The sequence below is a fragment of the Hemiscyllium ocellatum genome, chromosome 1 (assembly GCF_020745735.1).
Source record: "Hemiscyllium ocellatum isolate sHemOce1 chromosome 1, sHemOce1.pat.X.cur, whole genome shotgun sequence".
NCBI classification, from domain to species: Eukaryota; Metazoa; Chordata; class Chondrichthyes; order Orectolobiformes; family Hemiscylliidae; genus Hemiscyllium; species Hemiscyllium ocellatum.
The window spans coordinates 162,171,109-162,198,061 of NC_083401.1; the positions used below are offsets into that span (position 1 = coordinate 162,171,109).

Sequence of the window (26,953 nt, forward strand, 5' to 3'; positions counted from 1 at the left end):
ATGTGGTTGACCCTTAACTGCCCTCCTTGCAATTCAGGGTGGACAACAAATTCTGGTCTGGCTAGCGATGCCCTCATCCCATGAATGAAAAGGAATCATAGTTGTGGTCTGTCACTGACCAGGAAACATGGAAGGTGGAGTCATCACTGTGGCTGAGTTCAAGAGCCAATGCTGAAGATTGGTGCTGTGATAGACAGTTACCCAACTGCTGCTTGTCCAAACCCAACTGTGAGCCACTATGAGTAGATTGAAGTTCCGTCCTCGTCAGGGACATAAACTTGTAAAATGATCCTTTATTCTAGTGATACAGATTGTAGGTGGAATGTAAGCTTTTGTGTACGTGCAGAAGGACATATCACCTGGTGGTTTGCTTTCTTTCTACTGCGTACGATTCAAGATTCCTGATGTTTTGGAGATTGCCCTACAGAAATCGTTCTGTTTATAATTAGGGCCAATGATTTATTGGATACTGACTAAATTACTGAATAATATGTGATTACAGGATTGTCTCGGAATTTTTGGTTGGTTGGGTTCTTCTGTTATCGATTTCTAGATGGGCGCAGTGTGCAGCGGCTACAATATGAACAGAAAGTTGAAAAGTTCACAGCCAGAATAATTCGGTTCTGATGAATACACAAGAGGTGAGTACAGGCAGAACATGCCTCAGCCTGGCACTTTGCCAGGCCCAGTCTTAATCTGCAAGCTATTCTTTCTAAACCCTCTCTCCACAACATATTGCTGCCACAGCTTTACTGTAAACAAACTGGAGGAATGCAAATGAGTCACGACATTTTAATTACCAACCCTTCTATATGTGGGCCAAGCTCTCAGCTTTCATTGAGAGACTTTGGTGGCATCAAATTTCTGCATCACCGAGATACGATTCAGATAAAGGCAGCACTAATCTCAGGAAAAATGTTGTTGGTGTGGTCAGAATATTCAATAATTATCTCAGTTTTGAAACTGTGGTCACAAGATGGGGTCATTTTAAAATGATTGGCAAGTGTCAATTTTGTCATGTTCTCTCCATGAGGACAGGTATGATTTCTTAATATATTGTATGACGCTTTCCTCATTAACTACCCACCCCAGCATTATGGGGATGCTGTCACCCGATACTATCAGAGAACCTCAATGTGGAAACAGGCCATTTGGCCCATTGAGTCCATACTGACCCTCTGAAGAGTATCCCACTCATACCCACTCGCCTACCCTGTAATCCTGCATTTTCTATGGCTAATCCACCTAACCTACATATCCCTGGCTACTATGCCAATGCATCCAATCTGCTCATCATTGGCCTGTGGGGGAAACCGCAGCACCCAGAGAGTGCTCACGCTTCACAGGGAGAGGTGTAAACTCCGAGCATTCAGTCGCCCAAGGCTGGTCTCAAATCCGGATCCTGGTGCTGTGAGGCAGCAGTGCTAACCACTGAGCCACTGTGCCACTTCATTCTAGCCTGATTCTCCCACTTGTCATATCTGGAAGAACTCATCACTCATCAAATATCCTGGGATAGGCCAGTATACCCATGCCATATTTGAAAGGATGGTGATCACTAGGGTCGGCACTGGCATTCCAAAGCTGCCCTGCTTGGTACAGGACTGATTTGGAAGGATATTGGATGAGGGGAAATTAGCACTGTTTTTCTCTGACAAGGACTTGGAGGTCCTAGTAACAGAACCACGCAGAGGGCTGTCCTCTTCCTGACTGAGCAGCAGAGGAAACTGCGCCTCCAGAACCTACCAGCCTGCTCCAAGGACGCAAACCTGGGTCAGTGCCATCTCCACAATCTGTAAGCATACAGGATGGAGGTTAATGGCCTTCTCCACTCCTTCAAGGGAGGTACCACCCTCTTCTCTCTGCTACCTCACACTCACTCTATCTCTGCTATTGCATATACCTCCCACCAAGGCTCATGCTCTATCACTCTCACTGTAGTATGCAACATCTTCCCTCGTTGACCCTAACTCTAATTCACACCATATATACCCTTCACTGACAGAAAGCTGGAGGAGTAAGTGACAAGTTAAAGTTGCCAAGTATCTACTTGGACTTTCATGTCAGGAATTGTCAACATCTTTTGTGGTGTTTCCTCATGGTTAGTGGTGGAATAGGAAGAGGCATTTTAATGGAGTGAGATTTACTGTTTACGAGACGATATAAGAAGCAAAAATCCCCATTGATAAGAATCTCATGCTGTGCCCAGAGCTCTGTAAGTTAACATCAAGAAAGTCTTTGTTCATTTCTCACGTGGTTCTCCTCAATCTCTCTCCATATCCCATCACTGTGTGCTCTTTAAAGTACTGCCCTATGTGACTGATTACCATCCCTTTTAAGTTTCATTGATATACCCTCACAGAATTTTTTTTTGTTTAATTTCTAAATAGATTATCACGTGAATTTAAATATTCTACTAAAAATTGCCTTAGCACTAAATAGCAATATTAACATTTATTGACTCCCTTCCTCTCACCAAATCAGCACAAATATTGAAAGCTAATTCCGACAGAAATTTGTATCTTACTTAATAATGAAGAAGATGGCGTGAAGATTTACATACCCTTAATACCTTAATAAGAAATTATAGTTAATGCATACTAGTAACATTGCTGAATTAACTGTCAGCAGTTTAGATTTACTTACATTATTGATCTTAACTTCTAAGTAATGACTATGTTAATATATTTAAATATCACCTCAGTTTTTAATTCACATTTATAAGCCATAAAAGTATGCTTGACAATTCCTCTTACTTCATGTAGCTCTTCCACATTTTCTCCTGATCCTTTTTTATATGCACAGCACTCACTACTTTCCTGCTAAATTACCTCACTTTATCACATGTGGCCAAAGCTGAAGCCTGCCTTCAACAAAATTCATTGCTTTGATTTCAGGCCATTTCCTTCAAAATCAAACCAGGCTTGACAAAAGGAAAACCCCGAGAGAACAGCCTGCTGGAAACTTGAAACAAAAGCAGAAATTGCTGGAAAATCTCAGCAGGTCTGGCAGCATCTGTGGAGAGAAATCAGAGTTAACATTTTGGGTCCAGTGACCCTTCTTCTGTTTCTAAGTTTCTGCCAGACCTGCTGAGACGTTCCTGTAAATTTCTGGCTTCGTTAAACCAAAGTTGAATTGTTTGAAAGGGATAGATCATGAATGGTACAGATTTCCAAAGACTGTTCTTGTCTGTTACTTCACAAAATATCATAAACATTATTACCATTTAGATTTTATTCAGTCATCTTCTGCGTGGACACTAAGTTAGTTGGTGCCTATATTGTAATTTTCCTGCTAACATTCAGCTATGAGAACATACTGTAATTTGTCTATTTTCCCAAAGGGAAACTAGCACCAGTACTATCCAGAGGTATTCAGTGTGGAGCAGAATGTGGGTTTGAAAAACAGAAAAAAAAACTCAGCAGTGACTTAAATAACCTTCACCAATGGGTGCAGCTTTGGGCTTGGTTGTGAGGTAGAAGAAAAAGGAAACATTGTTCAGCAAAATTGATTGCAGAGCTCCAAGTTGAGATTTTCCCCCTCTACTGGGACCTCTGCAATGTGCCCCCATCCTCCACCAGCCACATACAGCTATGCCCCTGTTGATCTTACCTGCCCCCCATAGCTGATTTGCTCAGAGATCCTTTGCCCTACTTTGCCCATCTGTAGCTTTTAATATGAATGACCACACAACCCTCCTCTAATGGCTCTCACTGTCCTCCAGCTGCTCTTGCCTGATTCCAGTCTTCCTGCTCTCATCAAAGCCCAGGATTTCCATGCCTCAGGAGGAAGTCTGAGAGCAGGAACGTTTCATGGACGGAAACGCACAGCCTACCTTATTTGGAAGGTTCACTGGGTCATCGATCAATAAGGCAGCTGATTGGCTGTCAGTGTCCTTTCCATCGCAATGTAGAAGATTCAACCAGGAGTTCTGCTTACCACCAGCTTGTGGTGTGATACAATCACCACCCTCTAACCCCCATAGAGGATCAGAGTGGGAAGGGTACGTGCTTTTTAAGGGTGTGGCTACCGGGCTCACAGGGAAAGAAGCCAGAGTGTGAGAAGTGAGAGTAGGGTTTGGTTCTCAGATACCATTCCCCCTGCCCTAGGTCATGCCCCTTATCTTGCACAAATGAGCATGTAGAGTATTAAGGAACTCCTTGGTGAGTTCGCCCCAGTTGGGGGGGCCACTTCTTTGACTTCCCACCTAGAAACAGGAGTGTTAGGAGCCCACATGGGAGAAGGTACTCAAGTGGTCAATGACAATGACTTAGGGAGCTGAACTGCATCAGATCAGGATGTTTGAACATGGGCCTTCCCATCAGAACTCACTTCCTGAGGGTGAGTATCTCAGTTAGGGCCAAGGCCCTCGGTCACCTTCAATCCTGCTTCCTGAGAAGGGAAAGGTCTGGCCAGTAATTCTGTTTCTCCATCGATCAGATTGAGGTTGTACAGGGAGAGAGATGAGTCTGAATTCATACCAGTGAGTAGCAACCTTTTATTGACGATACACACGAGAAACAGAGTTAGGTAGGAGGGAGCATTCTGAGATACCTTCTGGGTCTGGTCTTAGGTTCAAGTGTGAGTGGTCATTAACAAGCATTACTGATGTCATATCCCATCCATTAGCATAATGAGACTTAATCATTATTCTACATCTTCCTTCACATCTTTAAGTGACCCTCTTTAAATCAATATAATTTAATATGAATGGTTAATGCTAACATTTCTCTTAACACTTTGAGGTCTGTTTCCGTGCTGATTGAGTCTATGCATATTTCTTTCATAGCCAATGAGCCCCTAACCCAAGCCTCGACCCTGCCAAGTCTCTTTTTGATGCTGTTCTCTGCTTATCTTGAAGAATAATAGGGGCAAATCTACAGGTTATTCTCTTATAATGCACATTCCATCAATCCAATTTGGCTGGAACACAACTGGTGAATTGGGGAACAATTTTTAAAAAAGTGACCTCCCGTTGGCTAGTACACAATTCCATCGCCGGTTCCTTAAGTCCACTATAGCTGTTTATTTCAGGGCAACCAAAAGAGGTTGGATGACTGGGACAAATTGTTTCTCATCTTATTGTTGATTTTTTTCAAGGATTTTTTTTCAAGAAATTATTTGGATTTCAAGATTCTCCTCTTTCTGGAGAATGCATCAAGGCATCCTTCCACCATTTAGTGAGCTTTCTGAAACCATCAAAGTGCTATTTCTACCTCCGAACACAATCTCTCTCATCCAACCCATGGACCAGGGTGCAATAACAGCTTTGAAAGCTTATTATTTAAGATGCACATCCAGGAAGCTATGTGCAACTACTGAGGGGGATAATGAGGAAAGTGTTCTTCAATTTTGGAAGAGCTTTAACCTTAAGAATGCTATTGACATTATTGTGGAGGCCTGGGGTGATGTCAGTAAGGACTACTTGCATGCAGTTTGGCAGAACCTTCTCCCAGATCGTCTTCATTATTTTAAAGGCATTGAACCGTCAGAGGAGTTTCTGGTCCCAGTGAAGAGAGAAGGTTGAGCAAGCTGGACGGGTAAGTGGACACGACATTGGCACATTATGCACATCCATTACAATAATCTGAAGGTATGCATTATTGAGCAAACCACTGGCACACCTTATCCACTCAGAACCCTGGTCTAGTCAGCCTCAAGAGTCTCAAGGTAAGGATTTATCCACCTGTAAAGGGAGACCTGTGTTCTGAAACTAGGCAAAACTGAGAGTTGATTTCTTTGTGCCCAGTCACTGAATGGTATTGGTTCCCCCGACCTTTTGTTGCCACTCTCTGTGGCCTGGACTGAGGGATTTCTCGACGTTTGTCCCCCACGCACCAATTGTCATGGTGATCGATTCCAGAGCACACCCCTGCCTTTGGCATCGCTTGAGAGTGTCTCATTTCATCTGTTTCAGGTCTTCTCCAAGCAGGTACTTTGTGCTGCCAACTGCTTTGGATATTCTCACCAACAAGCAGAAAGTTTCTCCACTAACTCTGCTGCTGTATTAATTATATTAAGGTTGTACCCAGAGGGAGGAACCTGCCCTGATACTGGTGAACAGGAACCTTTTATGAATTGTATACAGCATAAGGTAGCAGAGAACAAGACTCAAACCATGCTGGCTGAGGCCTAGTTGGAGGTTGCCTGGGCTTCAGCAGGCCCCACTGACAATGGATCCCATTCATTAGCATAACCAGGACTAAACCAGTCACAAACTCCCAACCTGCTGGGTTTTTCCAGCATTTTCTGATTTAACTTCAGGTTTCAAGCATGTGCTGTATTTTGCTATTGCAACTTAGTTAATTGGCTGGTTCCATAGTCAGTTATTGGTTGTATCTCTGAGAAATTGTCTGAATTCTCTGCCCGAAATGTTGACTTTCCTACTCTTCGGATGCTGCCTGATCTGCTGTGCTTTTCCAGCACCACACTCTCTGATCTCCAGCATCTGCAGTTCTCACTCTGACAGTCAATCTCCTGTAAATGTTGGCACCGATCACTGTCACTGTGGGTCAGATGGTGACACTGCAGTGAACAACCTCCTCCTAAAGCTCTACATCTGCATGTTAAGAGCTTGTAGTGATCATGCGGAAAGTTAATTTCTCTTATGTGTCAAACTAAAGGGTCCCGGCCCTTGGCAAACTTGTCTTGTTTATTTAAACACTCAATGCAACAAACTCAATCCTGGTAAACATTTCATCATGTTGTTTGCATGACATAAATAACTGGGAAATAAAAAAAACCTTCCACTTATATCGTACTTTCATAACATTTATTCATCCCAAAGGGCTTTGCAGGCAATAGAATACTTTTGAAATGTAACCATTATTGTAACATAGAACTATTCCTGCTCCCCTCCCCCCACCCCATCCCCAGTATTGCTTTATAACAGTAGTGTCATTATATTTTGTTTTAACCAGTGCAAATGCCTTCATAAAAGGAACAGCCACATATAAATTCTGACTGCACTCTTAACATCAAATAAATTCCTATCACACATAGAGCTAGAAACCAAACCATGTACATTTTAGTTCTGGAAGTTGACCTTACATCAGGAACCTCCTTGCATACAACGTGCGGATATAATAATCCAATAATTACAGCCGATTTGTTTTCTTTCCATTTATTGCTCATCCCTACTTGCTATTCAGAAGGTGATGCTCAGCTACCTTCTTGAACCAGCCAATGGGGTTAGAGACACCCACAGACAATGAGGAAGGGAGCTCCAGGATTTTGACCCAGCGACAATGAAGGAATAGCAATATAGTTCCAAGTCAGGATGTGGTGAGGCTTGGAGGTGGGGCAAGTGGGGCCAGTGGGATCATGAGACGACATTTTCTGAGACCTTAATTGTAGCTTTGGAGCAACGGGTTGAACTGCGACAGTCTGGAGTGTTCCATTGTAAAGTTCTGGCTGGTAATTACAAGGTCTGCTGGAGTTTAATCCTGCGATAGTCACCGTTTGGTGAATGAGAAGGAAGTGACAATGTTTCTGTTACAGGATTGGATAGCACAGACTGAATTATCCATTTTGAAGGAAGTTCTGTTGAAACATTGACTCTATTTTTCTTGCCACATATGCTGTCAGACCTGTGGGAGCTTCTCTGGCACTTAATGTTTTTGATTCTGGTTTCCAGCCTCCATAATATGTTGTCCTTATTAGACCATAAGGCCAAGGAGCAGAATTTGGCCATTCGGCCCATCAAATCTGCTCCAGCATTCGAACTTGGCTGATATATTTTGCAACGTAACCCTTAATCTCCTTACTAATCAAACATCTATCTATCATAGAATCCCTGCAGTGTGGAATCAGTCCCTTTGGCCCAACAAGTCCACAATGACCCTCCGCAGAGCAACCCACCCAGACCCATTCCCCCACCCTATTTTTCCTATATTTACCCCTGAATAATGCACCTAACCTACGCATCCCTGGGTACTATGGCTGATTTAGCACGGCCAATTCACCTAAACCTGCACATCTTTGGATTGTGGGAGGAAACTGGAGCACCTGGAGGAAACCCACACAGTCGCCTGAGGCTGGAATTGAACCTGGGTCCCTGATGCTGTGAGGCAGCAGGGCTGAACCACTGAGCCACTATGCCACCCCAATGGTCTAATATGTACAAACTATCTATTGGTGCCCTAAATACGCTCAATGATTCAGCCTCCACAACCCTCTGCTGTAATGAGTTCCATGGATTAACCACCCTCTGGCTGAAGAACTTCCTCCTCCTTTCAGTTCTAAAGGATTGTCCTTTCACTATAGGCCCTCAGCTCCTAGTCTCTCATACTAGTGGAAACATCTTCTACACATTCACTTTATTCAGGCTTTTCCGTATTCTATAAGTTTTAGATCCTCCCTCATCCTTCGAAACTCCATTGAGTACAGACCAGAATTATCAACTGCTCCTCATGTGACAAACCTTTCATCCCTTGAATCATTCTTGTAAACTTCTTTGGACCCTCTCCATTGCCGGCATATCAGTCCTTAGATATGGGGCCCAAATTTGTTCACAATATTCCAAAGGTGGTCTGACCACAGCCTTATACAGCCTCAGCAGTACATTCATGCTCTTGTATTCTAGCCCTCTTGAAATAAATGCTGACAAAGCATTTGCCTTCCTCACTGCTAACCGAACCTGCATGTTAACATTAAGAGAATCCTGGACTCGGACTCCCAAGTGGAGGATATGAATAACACGCCAGTGATTGACAAAAAGATGAAGGTAGGTGAGGACCTGGAAACAATCATTATCAAAAAAGAGGTAGTGTTGGGCAAGCTCATGGAGCTAAGCAGAGACAAGTCTCCAGGCCCTGGTGGAATGCATCCCAGGGTACTAAAAGAGATGGCGGGAGAAATAGCAAATGCATTGCCGGTAATTTTCCAGAATTCACTGGACTAGGGCAGTTCCAGTAGATTGGAAAACAGCAAATGTGACTTCACTGTTTTAAAAAGGAGATAGACAAAAGATGGGGATTAATGACCGGTTAGCTTAACCACTGTCGTGGGAAACATGCTTGAGTCTATTACCAAGGAAGAAATAGTAAGGCATCTAGATAGAAATTGTCCTGTTGCTTTTAAAGCTAATATCTTGAACAGTAAAGGAATGAAGGGTTATAGTGAGAGGTCAGGGATGTGGAGCTGAGGCCACAGAAAAACTCAAAGGGCCAGATGGCATTGTCCTGTTCCTAGTTCTTATGTTGTCAGTCCTTTTGTCCTTCAAATTTCCAAAGCCTTTATCTCCTTTATAAAATAGTCGAAGCTCTATTCGTCCTACAAAGTGCATAACCTCACACTTTCCTACATTGTGTTCCAGCTGCTACTTCCTTGCCCACTCTCCTCCTCTGTTCAGGCCCTTCTGCCAGATTGTTCATGTTTAAAGTGTATAACTGTGGTCCCAACATTGCACTCCGGAATTCCGTTAGTCGCCAATTGCTATTGGCTGAAAAAGACCCCTTTATCCCTATTCTTTTTCATCTGCCAGCCAGCCAGCCATGCCAGTATATTGCCCTGAACATCATGGGCCCCCATCTTATTTTGCAGCCTCTTATGTGGAACCTTGTCAAAAACCCGAACTGGACTAAGAATCCTGAAGAAAGGCTTATGCCCGAAACGTCGATTCTCCTGCTCCTCGGATGCTGCCTGACCTGCTGTGCTTTTCCAGCACCACTCTAATCTAAACTCTGATTTCCAGCATCTGCAGTCCTCGCTTCTGCCTAATCTCTTCAGCTATCTCCTTCAGAACTCCGGGCTATAGGCCATCTCTTCCAGGTGATTAATGCATCTTCAGACCTTTCAACTTCCCAGTACCTTCTTCTTAGTGATGGCCACTGCACTCACCTCTGCTCCTGACCCTTCTGAAGTTCTCGTATGCTGCTGGTATTTTCCAATGTGGAAACTGATTCAGCGTACTTTTTCAGTTCCTCTGCCAGTTCTTTGTTCCCCATTACTATTTCTCCAGCCTCATTTTCCTGTGGTCCATGTCCACTCTTGCCTCTCTCTCACCTTTTAAGTATCTAAACTCCTGCAACCTTCTTTTACATTACTGAGTTAGTTTACTCTCAAATTTCATCTTCTCCCCCCTCATTGCTATTTTCGTTATACTGTGCTGGTTTTTAAAGGTTTACCACTCATCAGTGACTTGGCCTCCACAGCCCTTTGCAGTAATGAGTTCCACAGATTACCCACCCTCTGGCTGAAGAAATTCACCCTCATAGCAGTTCTGAATGATCGTCCCTTCACTCTTCATCACATTGTACGCTTTTTTGTTTGTTTTTATGCTCGCCCTAACTTCCCTTGTCAGCTACATTGCCTCATCCTCCCCCTTGGTATACTTCGTCCTCTGTGGGATGAATCTCTGCAGTGTCTCCTGAATTACTCCCAGAAACCCCTGCCATTGTTGCTCCACTGTCTTCCCTGCTAGGCTCCCCTTCCAATCAACTCTCACCAGCTCCTCCCTCTTCTCTTTGTAGTTACCTTCACACAATTGTAATGCTGTTACATCTGATTTCAGTTTCTCCATCTCAAGCTGCAGGATGAATTCTATCAGATTGTGGTCAATGGTCTCTCGGAGTTCTTTCACCTTCAGCTCCCTAATCAGGTCTGCCTCATTACACATCACTGAATACAGAACTGCTGGTTCCCTAATGGGCTATACTACCATCTGCTCCAAAAAAACCACCTCTCAGACATTCTATGAATTTATTTTCTTGGGATTGACTACCTCCCTGACTTTCGCAGTCTACCTACATATTGAAGACCTCTTGATTATTGCATCCATGCCTTTCTTACATGTCCATTCTACCTCTTGATGTATCTTTTCCCCGATCTCCTCACTATTGCGAGGGGGTCAGTGCACTACTTCAATCAGAGTCACTTTCCGTTTGCGGTTTCTCAACTCTACCCACATGGATTCCGCATTTCAATGTTATTTCTTATTAACAAGGTAATGCCACCTCCTCTGCCCACCTGCCTGTCCTTTCAGTAGGATATGTACCCTTGGCTATTTAGAACCCAGCCCTAATACCCTTGCAGACACATCTCTGTAATACCTACGTTAACTGCCTTCCTTCTCATAATTGTCTCCCTATCTACTATGCCTGAAGTTAGATTCCTGACCCTTTCCACACTCTCTGTCCTAGTACTTATTGGGGAAACTTTAATAGCCTCAGCTCAGCCCTTCCCCACTTTTACTTTTGACCATATACTGAATCCACACCATCCCGTTTAATTTAAAGCCCTATCCATGGCCCTAGTTACGTGATTCACCAGGACTCTGGACCCAGCATGATTCAGGTGGAGTCCATTCCATCAGAACAGCTCCGTCCTTCCCCAGTCCTGACGTCAATGTCTCATGAACGTGACCCCATTTCTCCCACACCAATCACTGCGCCACACGTTTATTTCTCTAACCTTGTTAACCCTGTGCCAATGTGTCCAAGGCTCAGGTGATAATGCGGAGACTATTACCTTTTCTGGTTCTGCTTTTTAATTTAGCCACAAACTGCTCACAGTTCCTCTTTCCTCATTCAACCTACATTGTTGGTGCCTACTTGCAGCACAACAGCTGGAGTTTTCCTCTCCCCCTCTAAATTCCTCTGCAGCTCAGATGAGTTATCGTGAACCCAGGCACCAGGCAAGCAATATAACCTTCGGGACTCTCGATCCAGGCCACAGAGAGTAGTGACTATTTCCTTGACTGTGCTATACCTGATTACAACTACATTTCTCTTTTCTCCCCTCTCTTGAATGGCTCCCTGTACCTCAGAGCTGCGTTCTGTTTGCTCATTGTCCTTACACTCCCCAGTCTCATCCACACAGGGAGCAGGAATCGTGAATCTGTTAGCAAGACCAAGGCTCCAGCAGCACTATCTCCTGGCTTCCTTGACCTGCCTCCCACCCTCCTGTCTCTGACCACAGACTGAATTTGAGGTACTCAATTTAAGGGGTGTGACTGCCCCCTGAAACACAGCATCCAGGTAACTCTCCTGAACACTGCCAGATGGGTCACAGTGTTCGAAGCTCAGCCTCTAGCTCAGCGACTCTGAGCTGGAGCTCCTCCAATAACCAACACTTACCAAACGTGTGGTCACTATGTAATATGTTTGTGGTTCACTAGATCCATAAATAGAACATGAGGTAATCGGAGGGTAAACATGAACAAGGAATGCTTTACTGTATGTCCTCTCTGTTCCAAAATCAGCTTAAGATGGCCTCTCCTGGCTTCCAACTCAGTGTCTCCTGACCCGCTCTCTTAAAGAGGCAACACTCACTTACCTACGTACATGATACCCTTCTCCCTTTATTTCAATACTCCACTCAACGTTATAATGGAATAGTGGAGGTTAGTTGAGCTTCAGATTGGTTTCACAGGTCAGCACAGCGTCGAGGGCCGAAGGGCCTGTACTGCGCTGTAATGTTCTATGTTCTTTCACCACAAGCTGTGAGCCATCATCACTCATGACTTGTTCGGGGTTCCCAAACTTGGCAAATATTTCATCCAGTCCGTCTATCATTGCTTTCACTGATACTGACTTCATGACCACACCTTGGCCTACTTGGAGTGGGCATTCATAACCACTTGTACCATCCATCCCTTTACTGGTCCCACGAGAAACAACATGAATCTGTTGCCATAGTGATCGATGCCATTCCCATGGGTGAAGGGGTAACAATGGTGGTGCCTTCCTTACTAATGCACAGGAATCATGTGATTGCACGTTCTCCTCAATCTGAGAATCCACATTCGGCCACCAAAAGTAACTCCTGGCTATTTCTTTCATTTGCACCACACTGGGGTGGTATTGATGCACATATTCCAGCATCTTTTCTCGTAACAGGATAACAACTTTAATTGCCCATCTTAAATACCTATCTAGCACCTCTTGGATAGTAAGGGTGTCATTCTGGATGGTTTCTATGAAAAGTCCTTCCACCCAGGACTAAGTCCACCACTTGGGTCAAAATGATTTAATTCCAGGTAGAATTTCCCACCTGATTCGCTGACACTAGCACTTTGCTTTCCTGGGAAAGGTACATAATTTTCAGATTCCAGTCAGGAATATTATTTCCCAGTCACGGTAACCTTGACAAAGCATCTACATTGCTGTATTTCTCCCACTGTCAGTATCTGATTTCAGATGAGTAGGCTGACAGAGCCAGCGCCCACCTCTGCATGTGTGCTGCTGACATTGACAGTATTCCTGTTTCCAGGCTCAAAATGGAGGTTAGCAGCCTGTGGTCTGTCAGCAGCACAAAGTGCCCCCGCCACAAAGGAAATGGGTGAACTTCCCAACACTGAGCACGATGCTCAATCCACCCTTTTCCACTTATCACACACTTCACCACCTTTGTTAGTGACCTTAGTGAAAACGTGATGGCAGTTCCCCTTCCATTCGTTAAGATGTGCAATAGTACAGCGCCAATCCCGTAAGGTGGAGGCATCTGCAGCGCCAACTTCAGGTTGAAGAGCGTCAACACCTCTAACCTTTGTAAGGCTTGCTTCGCCTCCCAGTAATTCTCCTCACATTTCTGAGTCCGTTTCCATGGCCGCCCTTTTCCCAACAACCAACACAGGGCTTTAGATTGGCTTCTTAATATTCATAAACAAGTCTCAAGAGTGACCTCAGCTGAGCCACATTCTGTGGTCTCGGGCTCTTCATGATAGCCTCTATCTTTCTGAGCACCTTGTGTCAATCCCTCACCATTGATTACATGGCCAAAGTATTTTATGTAGCCTTTAAAAAAACTCTCATTTCTCCCTTTTCACTTGTAAAAGGGTGCTCCTGCAATATTTTTAGGGTTTCTTCTAGATTTTTCAAATGCTCCTCTTAGAAGGGGACTGTAACTAAAATATCATCCAGGTAACACTTGGCGATCCACTTAATATTTGGTCCATGGTCCTTTGGAATACAAAGTTAAAAAAAATCACCTGATGAAGGAGCGGCGCTCCAAAAGCTAGTGCTTCCAAATAAACCTGTGGGGCTTTTATCCGAAACATCGATTTTTCTGCTCCTTGGATGTTACCTGAACTGCTGTGCTTTTCCAGCACCACACTACTCCAGAATCCTGTTGGACTATAACCTGGTGTTGTGTGCTTTTTAACTTTGTACACCTCAGTCCAACACCGGCATCTCCAAATCATGACCTCTGGAACATGGAGGCACTGGTGTGGACAGAGTCAGAAGTTATACAACCACAGATTATAGTCCGAAAGGTTTATTTGAAATCACAAACATTTGGAGCACCGCTCTTTTGTCAGATGAACTTGACCTGACAAAGGAGCAGTGCTCCGAATAAACCTGATGGATTATAACTTGTGGATGTGTAACTTCCAAGTCTGGAACAGAGGCAGTGTTGGCATGATTCCGAAAGGCGGTCGTTTGTGGTGGAACATGAAACTGTCATCAGCAGTGGCTGGGACTCCTTTATGACCACCACCACACCATCCCCCGCCGACCCCCCCCCCCCCCCCCCCCCCCCCGCCCCCCCCCAACTGTAGCTAGGCCTAGGACGGATCAGTTTTGAGAATTTCTTCCCATCTGCCAGTTCACTGAACAGGTCTACTATGAGTGGAAAGAGTTTTTTGGGGCGGGGCTGACTGTGACCCTAAGGTCACCACAGATCCTCATTGTGCCATCTGTTTTTCAAGACTGGAATGAAGTGAGTGATTGTCTGTGGAAACCATTTTTTATGCAGTTAATGTGGTAACCTGGTAATGCTTTCAACTTATTTTCTGCACAATGGAATGTCTGAAAACCCAGAAAGGGTTGCAGGAGCATGGCCTACAAGTAAAAAGGGAGAAATGTGAGGTTTTTAAAGACTACATTGAGTACTTAGGCTATATAATCAACAAACCCTCCTAAAAGCTCTACACAGCTTGATCTTAGCCAATAAAACATAAAATCCAGCCCTTAACTGTTTTGGTGTTCCTGCGGTCTTTTTCCCAGGTTGGTTACAGCAGCACCCAGGACACTGGTCTTTCAAGCCAGAAGACTCCAAATCAATCCGGCAGTATTTGTAATCCTGTCATTTGGGAGGTTAATCCACTGTGATGGTTAGTAAGGCCTGTTCCAGGTCTTGAATTTATCAGAAAACTAGACTGTAGGAAACAGGCCTCATTTTGCAATGCATTCACCTGACAGGCTTCCATAGAAGTCTTGTGATCTGTGCAAGTGTTGCAGTAATGACCAATGCTTGCAGTGATATAAGAAGATAAGAAAAATGATTAGCATTTGGCCACTTAGCCCATGCATCTGTTTGAAATTCAACTAGCTCAAGGTTAAACTTGCTGTATCAACTCCACTTTTCTGCATATCCCTAATCTGTGGAACTCCAAACATCTAGCAACTTCAGTCCTGAGTGCAAACGTTGCCTGTGCATCTATAGCACTCTGGGATGCAGAATTCAATTCAAATCACTTTCAGATTGAAGACGTTTCTTCTCATATCAGTTCTAAAATTATTCCTCCTGATAATGCGATCTGCAGTTCTACGCCCTGTCACAGTCTGCTCTGTCAAGCTCGAAAAAGCTTTATATGTTTCAATCAGATATTTCATTAGCATACCATACCTTGTCGTGAAATGATCCTGTTGTTCCAGATTACAACGGGAGTCAGAGGATGGGAATTGGCACAGCAGCCCAATTCTTGGGCACTTCTTGGATTGCTGGGATTTTTGTCATTTTTGGCACAGCAAAAATAACTGAAGTGCAAAAAGCACCAGGGCGAAACACGTTGTAAAATGATCAACTCAAAATCTGCAACTCAAGTTTTATTATCACCTTCGAATGTATTTATGGTCCTCCCGTAATACAGTAGACGACTGGAATCAGCAGCCGATGGTCTGAATTGAAAGGGATGTTGCCATGGCGGCCTGTTTCATTATGTTTTGTCCTTTTTTTGCTAAAACTGCATTGCTGTTATTTTATATCACAGCAACTGTTTCTTTCTGCACTGTTTAACCTTGCAGAACAAAGAAAGATTTTGAAACTTGTTGGGGCATTTGTGTGAGAACTTAAAGCCGGAAGGCATTTTTGTACTTTTTTTTTCAGAAGTAGTTGTTCAAGAATTCATTAACATGCAAGGCATGGGTACCTTAATTTTTAGCCGTGTGTCTCTATTTGCAGATTCTGAAGGAGGAAAAGCATAGGAGAGAGGTGAGATTGCACATTTGATGTTGTATTTGGATGCACACATTTAGTTTGACAATAAGATTTCTAATCTACGCCTACCTCAAGAAATGTGTCAGTGCTGATTTAAAGATTCCTTAAGAAAACTGTCACTAAAGTCTGCAAAGTACTGCAGACAGTCTTAAAGAGCTGCTTCAGCACATACTATCTCCATCTTTAGCTGTCAAAGTTTTGTGATGCAGTCAAGTACAGAAACTCTCAGTCATCTCTCGTACCCTGTAGTTCGCAATTTGAATCCAGTGGATGACTGGTACATTGTTTGGCTGTGCTGGGATCTCAACACATGGCATCCGCAGGAAAGGCCTATCACTTCTGTAATGGGGCAGTGTCAGATTTCAGGATTTTGAGCACATTTCTACAGAAGTAATTGCAATGCAATTCAAAGAAAAGTGTGACCTTTAAATTTAATTCCCGTTTTTCAGGGATTAACTTGAGTGCAGCAGCCAGACGGTGGGGAATAGTAAGTATATTAAGGGTAAACAGACCAAGTTGTGGAACGTTGCTGCACAAGTTGCCACCTTTAGCCGAGACAAAGAGATATGGCTGACTCTTCCTCATTCTCACTGATACTGAATTTTCTTATGAATTCCTGAAAATGTTCAGGGATGCAGATACAGGAATCTCAAGATGCTGGATCCCTATTGACTTGGCAAGTTTCTGGAGGGCTTCATAAGGAGTGAAAGCTCAGCAGGGTCCGTCCAGAGCAAGTGAAGTCAAAGTGATGGAGGAGCTGGTGTTCAGGACTCCTCACACTGGAAGAACTTGCCTCCAGTCCAGGAGGGCCCCATTGTAAGACCGGGAACCAGTACACCAACAGAGGTAAGTGAGGTCCTCACAGCACAGCAGCAGACTGAGGCGAAGTCTTGGTAATGGACTCATGCCAGAAAATCAAATAAAACATGAGGTGATTTGCCCAGCCAGAACAACAGAGGGGTAGAATCACTTGTAATTATGTATTTTCTCAGCAGCTCCCATGACCCATTCATCCTGCAGAAAGCTGTGGTCCGATTCTGACCTGAAGAGCCAGGAAGATAGAGGATGATGATGATCTATGATGTAAGGACAAGAAAGGTACAATGTGGCCCCATGGTTGAATAAAGTTTCATAGGCTCCCTTCAGTGTGTAAACAGGCCATTTGGCCCAACAAGTCCACACTGACCCACCAAACAGTATCCCACCCAGACCCATTCCCCTACCCTATTACTCTACATTTACCCCTGACCTACACTACCTTATACACTATGGGCAATTTAGCATGGCCAATTCACCATAACCTGGACATCTTTGGATTGTGGGAGAAAACCAGAGCAAACCCACACAGACATGGGGAGAATGTGCAAACTCCACACAGCCAGTCACCCGCGGCTGGAATTGAACCTAGGCCCCTGGCACTGTGAGGTAGCAGTGCTAACCACTGAGCCGCCATGCAGCCTTCTTATTTGAAGACACATTGCTAGAGGCTGATGGTTGTTTATATCATCTACTGCTAACCTTATAGAATCAGTAAACGTGTCCTTTTCAGGTAAGAACCTTTTTGTCTCTCCTTTTGTTCCTTCCAGTTCCTCCCTTGATGCACCAAGTTTTCCTCATGTAAACATTGGATAATCACTTCCATGCTCAACAAAAGGGACTCTCCTTGACCTTGTCAGCTTCAACCCATGCTTCCGTCTGACTTTCACAACAGTTGCTGCTTGCGGGTGGAGAAGGTTTGTCATCCAACGTTTCCATAACGTTGGAGAAGGTACCTTTTTCTAGATCTTTCATTCAACCCTTACAAAATTCTCTGCATCAGAAGAAACTCCCACAAATATAAAACTGGGTAATAGATTTCTCCATGTCCTCTTCAATTGCCAAACACAGGCCACATTAAAACTTGTGCCTTTTGTGCCAAAAACAGATTGGAAGTTCTGTAGAGTGGCTCCATGTTTGATTCTCTCTGTTATCTCTTGAGTAATCACATTTCACATTCTGATTGATACCCTCGTCCATAGAGCTCATTAATGACATTGCACTGGGAGGCAGGAAATTGCTAAAAATGTTACCATTTACTCACCTCAGATTCATAAGGGCTCAGTGATTAATATTGTTGCCTCACAGCACCAGGAACCCCGGTTCGATTCCACCCTCAGGCGCCTGTCTGTGTGGAGTTTGCACATTCTCTCTGTGTCTGAGTAAGTTTCCTCCCACAGTCCAAAGAAATGAAAGGTTAGGTAGACTGGCCATACTAAATTGCTCACAGTGTCCAGGGTTATGGAGGTTGGGTGGACTAGCCACAGGAACTGCAAGCTCACAGGGATTGGGTGGGGAAGGTGGGTCTGAGTGGGATATTGTTCAGACAGTCAATGTAGGCTCGATGGGCTGAATGACCTGTTTCCACCACAGAACACACCAGATGGCCTCCTTCTTTAGAGACCACAATTTCCCTTCCCACATGGTTAAAGATGCCCTCCAACGTATCTCGTCCACATCCTGCACTTCTGCCCTCAGACCCCACCCCTCCAACCGTAACAAGGACAGAACGCCCCTGGTGCTCACCTTCCACCCTACAAACCTTCGCATAAACCAAATCATCTGCCGACATTTCCACCACCTCCAAAAAGACCCCACCACCAGGGATATATTTCCCTCCCCACCCCTTTCTGCCTTCTGCAAAGACCGTTCCCTCCGTGACTACCTGGTCAGGTCCACGCCCCCGTACAACCCACCCTCCCATCCTGGCACCTTCCCCTCTTCTAACCTCCACACCTGTTGGCCTACTTCTCATTTGGACTAAATATGCATCGCTTTGATGACTATTTCCTGTGTGTAAGTGTTTCTTGTTACATGCAACCTTTTCCTGAGAACAGATGTGGAAGGTACTTTTGCGGGATAGAGATCGATGTCGGAGGATTGGTTGTGCTAAAAGACCTGATACAGCGTTTGAGAGCCTGGCTATGCTGATGTAATGGAATACTTTATTGCGATGTAATTGATACTTAACATGTTTAAAATCCAACAAGGGCAGCCCTCTGACACCATAGAATGACACAGCAAAACATAAGAACATACATTTTGAAAGACCAAGGCAGGTTCCCTCCCTTGCCTCCTTGTAATTATAGTTAACAATTAAGTCAACAGTTTAAAGGAGCTTAGCAGAGATCCAACTAAGATGTTACCATATTAGAAAAGTTACACAATAATCTTACTTAGGACAAACAAATCTTTGTCATCTGATCTCAGGTTGATGCAACAGATAAGATTACATTGGTAGGACCATCCGTCACGATACAAGTTGCTTTGATACACTGCATGCAGCAACATTGATACCCAGTAAATTTAAGGAGAGTGAACTGAATGAGTCACTGTGCGTCATCATATGGATTGACACCAATAGGTTATAACAAGGTAAGGAACAGGAATCTGTTTTGCAGAAAGCCAGTTTTCGTCTTCTTCAATTCTTAAACTCTGGAGCTGGATATTCTCGTGCGTGAATCTAAAAGGAAGATGCTGTATGAATTGAATTGAATTGAATTTATTGTCACGTGTACTGAGATACAGTGAAAAGTTTTGTCCTGTGAGCAATACAGGCAGATCACAGAGTTAAGTAGCATAGATAGTAAATAACAGGTAAACAGCAGCAACACAAAAACACAGGTACAGGTGAATGTTGAGAGTTTGTGAGTCCATTCGGTATTCTAACAACAGTAGGGTAGAAACAGTTTTGAAACCGGCTGGTGCATATGTTCAGGCTTCTGTACCTTCTCCCCGATGGTAGAGGTTGTAGAAAAACATTGCCAGGGTGGGATGGATCTTTGAGAATGCTGGCGGCCTTTCCTTGACAGCGGGCCTGGTAGATGGATTCTGTAGATGGGAGGTTGGCCTTTGGGATTGTCTGGCCGAGTTCCCCACTCTCTGTAACCGTCTCCAATCCTGAATGGTACAGTTGCCCATGCCAGGTAGTGATACATCCAGACAGAATGCTCTCGATGGGGCACCTATAAAAGTTGGCAAAAGTAGTTACCGTCATGGCAAATTTCCTCAGCTGCCTGAGGAAGAAGAGACGTTGTTGGGCCTTTGTAACCAGTGCATCCACATGAAGAGTCCAAGAAAGCTTGTTGTGGATGACCACTCCCAGGAGCTTGACACTGTCCATTTGTTCCACCTCTGTGCTGTTAATGTGTAGGAGGGTAGGAGTAACATCCTGCCAAAAGTCAATAATGAGTTCTTTGGGTTTTTTTTGACAGCATTGAGAGTGAGGTTGTGCTCAGTGCCCCATTTTTCTAGGTCTTTCACCTCCCATCTGTAGTCTGTTTTGTTGCCATCTGAGATTTGACTGGCTATGGTGGTGTCATCAGTGACCTTGTAAATGGCATTAGTCTGGTATTTGGCGACGCAGTCATGGGTATAGAGAGTACAGTAGGGGATGAGAATGCACCTCTGGGGGGGCACCAGTGTTAGTGAGGATGAAATATTGTCCCCATTCTTCACTGATTGTGACCTATGGGTCAGGAACCTGAGGATCCAGTTGAAGAGAGTGGGGCTTAGTCCAAGATCACTCAGTTTAGTAATCGGTCTCGAGGGGATAATAGTGTTTAAGGCTGAACTGTAATCAATGAGTAGGATTCTTACGTAGCTGTGCTTGGTGTCAAGATGTTCTAGGGAAGAGTGAAAGGTAAGTGATACAGAAGCTGATGTGGATCTATTGGTCTGATAGGCAAATTGGAGTGGGTCAAGAGTATTGGGGAGGCTTTCCCCTTGTGGCATGTCCTAAGCACGATACAAAAGATGGCAGTGATTGGAGCAGTCCACCTTCTCACATCTGTTTGGCTGTGCTAAATTATTTCTCAACAGCATCGACAGTAACTTCAGGGATACGTTCATCAAGTCCTTCAGGAAGGGACCTATCCTAGACAGCTATATAAAGATTGCTTGAAGGAATATTTTGCAGCTATTCCAACAACACATTTTGCTCTGTGTGCCTCCAGAATTGCCCAGAGAATTATGTTAGGTACATCACCGCCCCAACTCCCAGTCAGTAACTCAGTATCTTGCATTGAACAGTCTGTCCTGAGGAGAAAGAAAAACAATACTGTTTTGATAGTCAGTTTGAGGAAAGTGTAATGGTGAATTACAGACACACATGGAAGTATCTCTGAGTGCACTGAATATTGTTGTAGAATCAGGAGAAGTATTCCAATGTCGTAGTGACTGAACTGATGAACTTCAACTTAATGGGAAACTAAGCTAAAGGAAGACATTTCACAACCTTTGTTGTTGTATAGAGGCATCTGCTGATGGCTGAAGTAGCAGAAGTTGCTGTGTATCAGACTGATTCATTATTCAGACCCTTCAATTTCCCTCTCACTCCAAAGCTCCAAGTACAAATGATCCCAGTGCCTACAGCTGCATTCTTGACCCACCTATCATCCATGGCTGTCACAATGTTACTAAGAGTCTGTGTTGGGAAGGTTAACTGTTTCCCAGGTTGTTGATTTTTCCCCTTCAAATTATCTAGGCATATGGGTGTATTAGGGAAAAATAAAGGTATTGTGACCTACCTCGAGGCATTCGTTTATCTGCGAAGGATTCTCCAGTGCTGCAGTGAAAAAAAGAGGCTACTGGCCCTTGCTGCATCTACCATTTATTTGAAAGGGCTATCTATCGAATGTAATTCATCCCACTCCTCTTTCTAAGTGTGATTTTCTCATTTTCAAATAAATATTCAATTCCTTTTGAAAGCTACAATTGAATGCACTTGAAATCATAACAAATAGCCAACCAAAAGAAAATTCTCATTTCCCCCGGTCATTAGCCTTAAATTTGTGTTCTCTTGTTATAGATTTTATCAGAGGAATTTATTCTTTTAAAGCCCACTATTTTGAACATTTTCCTCATATTTCACCTTATGCACCGTTGCTTGAAGGAGAACAATGTTAGCTCTCTGCTTTGTCCATCAAAATTAAGTTCCACATCGCTGTGTTGATTTGCATATTACCCAAGGCCATCTACTTTCATCTCCATTGCACTGTCCAATTCCAGGTGTCCTTCACTTCCTATGCTGATGGATCTTCTTCCTTGCTTTGGTTATTACCATTATCCTGGTCAGACTTTCACCTTCCAGACCTAAACTCTACATCACACAAAGTTCTGCAGGCTTGGTCCTAACTAGCAGCAAGTCTCATTAACCCATCGCTCTTATGCTTAATGACCGAGATTGGTTACTGATCCAGCCACACTTCAAGTTTAAAATTCTTACCTCTGTTTTAAAGTTCGGGGCCATGAGCATCTTAAGTGTTACTTGAGTGCTGTTCCTGTGATGGCATCAGTCCAATTCTAGCAGACAGCACAACCCTGCCACTGTTTCTATAAAACAGTCTAGCCCTGAAAGGCAGCTTTCTGCAATGTACAGTAAAATTGTAATGACTCAAATCGCAGGGGGCCTGTCCACAAATTTGTGTTAATCGCAGCTTTGAGATAGCTGTGGAGGCCGCTGTGCAACCTGACTTTGCCTACAAACAAGCTCTATGGCATAAAATAAAATAAAAACAGTGACACGGTAAATATGTGAAACGTATTTATTTTCCAATATGTTCACACCTTACCTTGTACAGTGAAAGGCATTGAAAAATGTTTAAAGTTAGCTCTGGGAAAACTCAGTAATATTTATCTGCTCAGTGTGCTATCTTCAGATGAGTGCAATGCAGTCCACAATGTCGTAATTGTAGTTAAACATATTTTCCATGATTTTGTGTTGTATTGCGAAATCCTGGAGCATCTCTATGGTCTCTGTAGCTTCAGCCAGGAAATCAAGTCGATAAATGGACAGACAAACTGAGCTTGCTTTCATCGGAGTTTAAGACAAAACTTATTAAAGTATGCAAGTTCCTCAATGGTCTTGATGAAGTAGAGGTGGAAGGTGCTCCCTTTTATGGGGGAGACCAGAACTAGGAAGCACTATTAAAAAGTAAGGGGATCACCTAATCATTTAAGACAGGAATGAGATGGACTTTTGTTTTCAAGCAGAGGGTCATGAACCCTCTCTCAAAAGACAATGGAAACAGAGTCTTTAAGTATTTTAAAGACAGAGATAAATAGTTCCTTGGCAAACAAGGTTATCAGAGTAGGTGGGAACGTGGGAGTTGAGGTTAGCCATGATCTGAAGGGGCCTTCTCCTGCGTTTAGCTCATATGTCTGTGTGGGAGAAATTTCACTATCCTGTCCACCCACAGCATGGCCACAAAGAACATAAGGAACCATGGCTGCCTGAGCCACAACAGAAACTACCCAGAGTGCCTCAGCCTTGACCAAACAGGCTAACTAAGACACGAGGCAGCAAACAGGAGATGACTCAAGCCAATTCCAGACTGGGGAATGCACCTCCCCAGACAGCCTGTGTATACTTCAATGCGAGAAGTATACGAAATAAGGTAGGTGAACTTGCAGCGTGGGTTGGTACTTGGGAGTTCGATGTTGTGCTATTACGGAGACATGGGTAGAACAGGGACAAGATTGGTTGTTGCAGGTTCCAGGGTTTAAATGTTTTAGTAGGGTCAGAGGTGGGGGTAAAAGAGAGGGAGGTGTGGCATTGCCTGTCAAAGATAGTATTACAGCGGTGGAAAGGACGATGGATGAAGACTCGCCATCTGAGGTAGTTTGGGCTGAGCTTAGAAATAGGAAAGGGTGAGGTCACCCTGTTAGGAGTTTTCTACAGGCCTCCTAATAATCCTAGAGATGTAGAAGAAAGGATTGCGAGGATGATTCAGGAGAAGAGTGAAAGTAATAGGGTGGTTGTTATAGGGGACTTTAACTTTCCAGATATTGACTGGGAAAGCTATAGCTCGAGTACGTTAGATGGGTCGGTGTTTGTCCAATGTGTGCAGGAGGGTTTCCTGACACAATATGTAGAAAGGCCAACAAGAGGTGAGGCCATACTGGATTTGGTTCTGGGTAACGAACCAGGGCAGGTGTTAGACTTGGAGGTAGGTGAGCACTTTGGGGACAGTGACCACAATTCGGTGACTTTTACTCTAGTGATGGAGAGGGATAAGTGTGCACTACAGGGCAAGAGTTATAGCTAGGGGCAGGGAAATTATGATGCAGTGAGGCATGACTTAGGATGCGTGGCTTGGAAAAGTAGGCTTCAAGGGAAGGGTGCAATCGATATGTGGAGCTTGTTCAAGGAGCAACTACTGAGTGTCCTTGATAAGTATGTACCTGTCAGGCAGGGAGGAAAAGAGTCGTGTGAGGGAGCCGAGGTTTAATAAGGAATTGGAATCCCTTGTTAAAGGGAAGAGGGCGGCCTATGTAAAGATGAGGCGTGAAGGTTCAATTGGGGCAATTGAGAGTTATAAGGTAGCCAGGAAGGATCTAAAGAGAGAGCTAAGAGCAGCAAGGAGGGGACATGAAAAGTTCTTGGTTGATAGGATTAGGAAAAACCCAAAGGCTTTCTATAGGTATGTCAGGAATAAAAGAATGACTAGGGTAGGTATAGGTCCCGTCAAGGATAGTAATTGGAAGTTGCGTGTGGAGGCTGAAGAAATTGGGGAGACACTGAATGAATACTTTTCGTCAGTATTCACTTGGGAACAGGACATTGTTGCCGATGTGAATATTGAGTCACAATTAGTTAGAATAGATGGCTTTGAGATATGTAGCAAAGAGGTGTTGGAAATTCTGGAAAGGGTGAATGTAGATAAGTCCCCTGGGCCTGATGGCATTTATCCTAGGATTCTCTGGGAAGCAAGGGAGGAGATTGCAGAGCCATTGGCCTTGATTTTTATGTCCTCGTTGTCTACAGGAATAGTGCCAGAAGACTGGAGGATAGCAAATGTGGTTCCCTTGTTCAAGAAGGGGAGTAGGGATAACCCTAGTAACTATAGGCCGGTGAGTCTTACCTCTGTTGTGGGCAAAGTCTTAGAGAGAATTGTAAGGGATAAGACTTATGAACATCTGGATAGGAATAATGTGATCAAGGATAGTCAGCATGTTTTTGTGAAGGGCAGGTCGTGCATCACAAACCTTATTGAATTCTTTGAGAAGGTGACTAAGGAGGTGGATGAGGGTAAAGCGGTAGATGTGGTGTATATGGATTTTAGTAAGGCGTTTGATAAGGTTCCCCATGGTAGGCTACTGCAAAAAATATGGAGGTATGGCATTGAGGGTGAGTTGGAGGTTTGGATCAGGAATTGGCTGGCTGGAAGAAGACAGAGGGTAGTAGTTGATGGTAAAGATTCATCTTGGAGTGCAGTTACCAGCGGTGTTCCACAAGGATCTGTTTTGGGACCATTGCTGTTTGTCATTTTTATAAATGACCTGGAGGAGGGGCTAGAAGGTTAGGTGAGCAAGTTTGCGGATGATACGAAAGTCGGTGGAATTGTTGACAGTGAGGAAGGATGTGGCAGGTTACAGCGGGATATAGATAAGCTGCAGAGCTGGGCAGAAAGGTGGCAAATGGAGTTCAACGTAGCTAAGTGTGAAGTGATTCACTTTGGTAAGAGTAACAAGAAGATGGGGTACTGGGCTAATGGTTGGATACTTGGTGGTGTGAATGAGCAGAGGGATCTTGGTGTCCATGTACACAGATCTCTGAAAGTTGCCACCCAGGTAAATAGTGCTGTGAAGAAGGCATATGGCGTACTGGCTTTTATTGGTAGAGGAATTGAGTTCCGGAGTCCTGAGGTCATGTTGCAGTTGTATAAGACTCTGGTGCGGCCGCATCTGGAGTATTGTGTGCAGTTTTGGTCGCCATACTATAGGAAGGATGTGGAGGCACTGGAACGAGTGCAGAGGAGGTTTACCAGGATGTTGCCTGGTATGGTAGGAAAATCGTATGAGGAAAGGCTGAGGCACTTGGGGCTGTTTTCATTGGAGAAAAGAAGGTTTAGGGGTGACTTGATCGAGGTGTACAAGATGATTAGGGGTTTAGATAGGGTTGACCATGAGAACCTTTTTCCATGTAGAGTCAGATATTACGAGGGGGCATAGCTTTAAATTAAGGGGTGGTAGGTATATGACTGATGTTAGGGCTAGATTCTTTACTCAGTGAGTCGTGAGTTCATAGAATGCCCTGCCAGTAGCAGTGGTGGACTCTCCCTCTTTATGGGCATTTAAACGGGCATTGGCTAGGCTTATGGAGGAAAGTGGGCTAGTGTAGGTTAGGTGGTCTTGGATTGGCACAACATCGAGGGCCGAAGGGCCTGTACTGCGCTGTATTTTTCTATGTTCTATGTTTTCTATGTTCTAGACTTGTTCGCTCTCAGTAAGCACAACCGCTCCCGAAGCCCTAACAGCGGCTTCACTCCCCACACAAACTGGAACTCCACAAAGGGTGCCCAGACTGAAAGGGACCAAGGTACCTCGCTTGTGGACTAACCTCGATGGAAACCCATTGATATCAGGATGAGAAAGATTAGCACCTACTCTCACTGAGGATCGGATTGCTGCTACTGGACGGCTGATTGTCCTCCCACTGATTGTGTTTTACACTTGATTGTACTATAACTCACAACACGTTACTGTAGCCCTATAAAACTGCCTGGGCCCAGTGCTCGAGGAAGAGACCCCCTGATCTACCTGCACAGACTGTCAGTTTTGTATCAGCCTCGTCAATTTCTCTTCCAGCCATGTCGCTTGTAATAAACAGCTTGTCAATTTCACCCGCCCTGCGCTTGTGTGGCCTCTGTTCAATTGGGCGCAGCTCTCCGACAGTTTGGATGTATACCATCACTGCCCCTCAAGACCTCCAATTATTACAGCAAAGGGAAATTCCCTTTCAGAGCAATTGTAA

At 44.2% G+C, this 26,953-nt stretch overlaps 1 long non-coding RNA gene across 1 annotated transcript; it reads left to right on the forward strand.

Annotated features, from left to right (window-relative positions):
- The first annotated feature begins 561 nt into the window (after window positions 1–561).
- On the forward strand, window positions 562–26,723 carry LOC132820716 (uncharacterized). Its single transcript, XR_009645233.1, has 6 exons — window positions 562–641; window positions 5,478–5,540; window positions 16,126–16,155; window positions 16,792–17,007; window positions 23,397–23,594; window positions 26,411–26,723. It is a non-coding gene; the product is annotated as an uncharacterized LOC132820716 (long non-coding RNA).
- The last annotated feature ends 230 nt before the right edge of the window (window positions 26,724–26,953 follow it).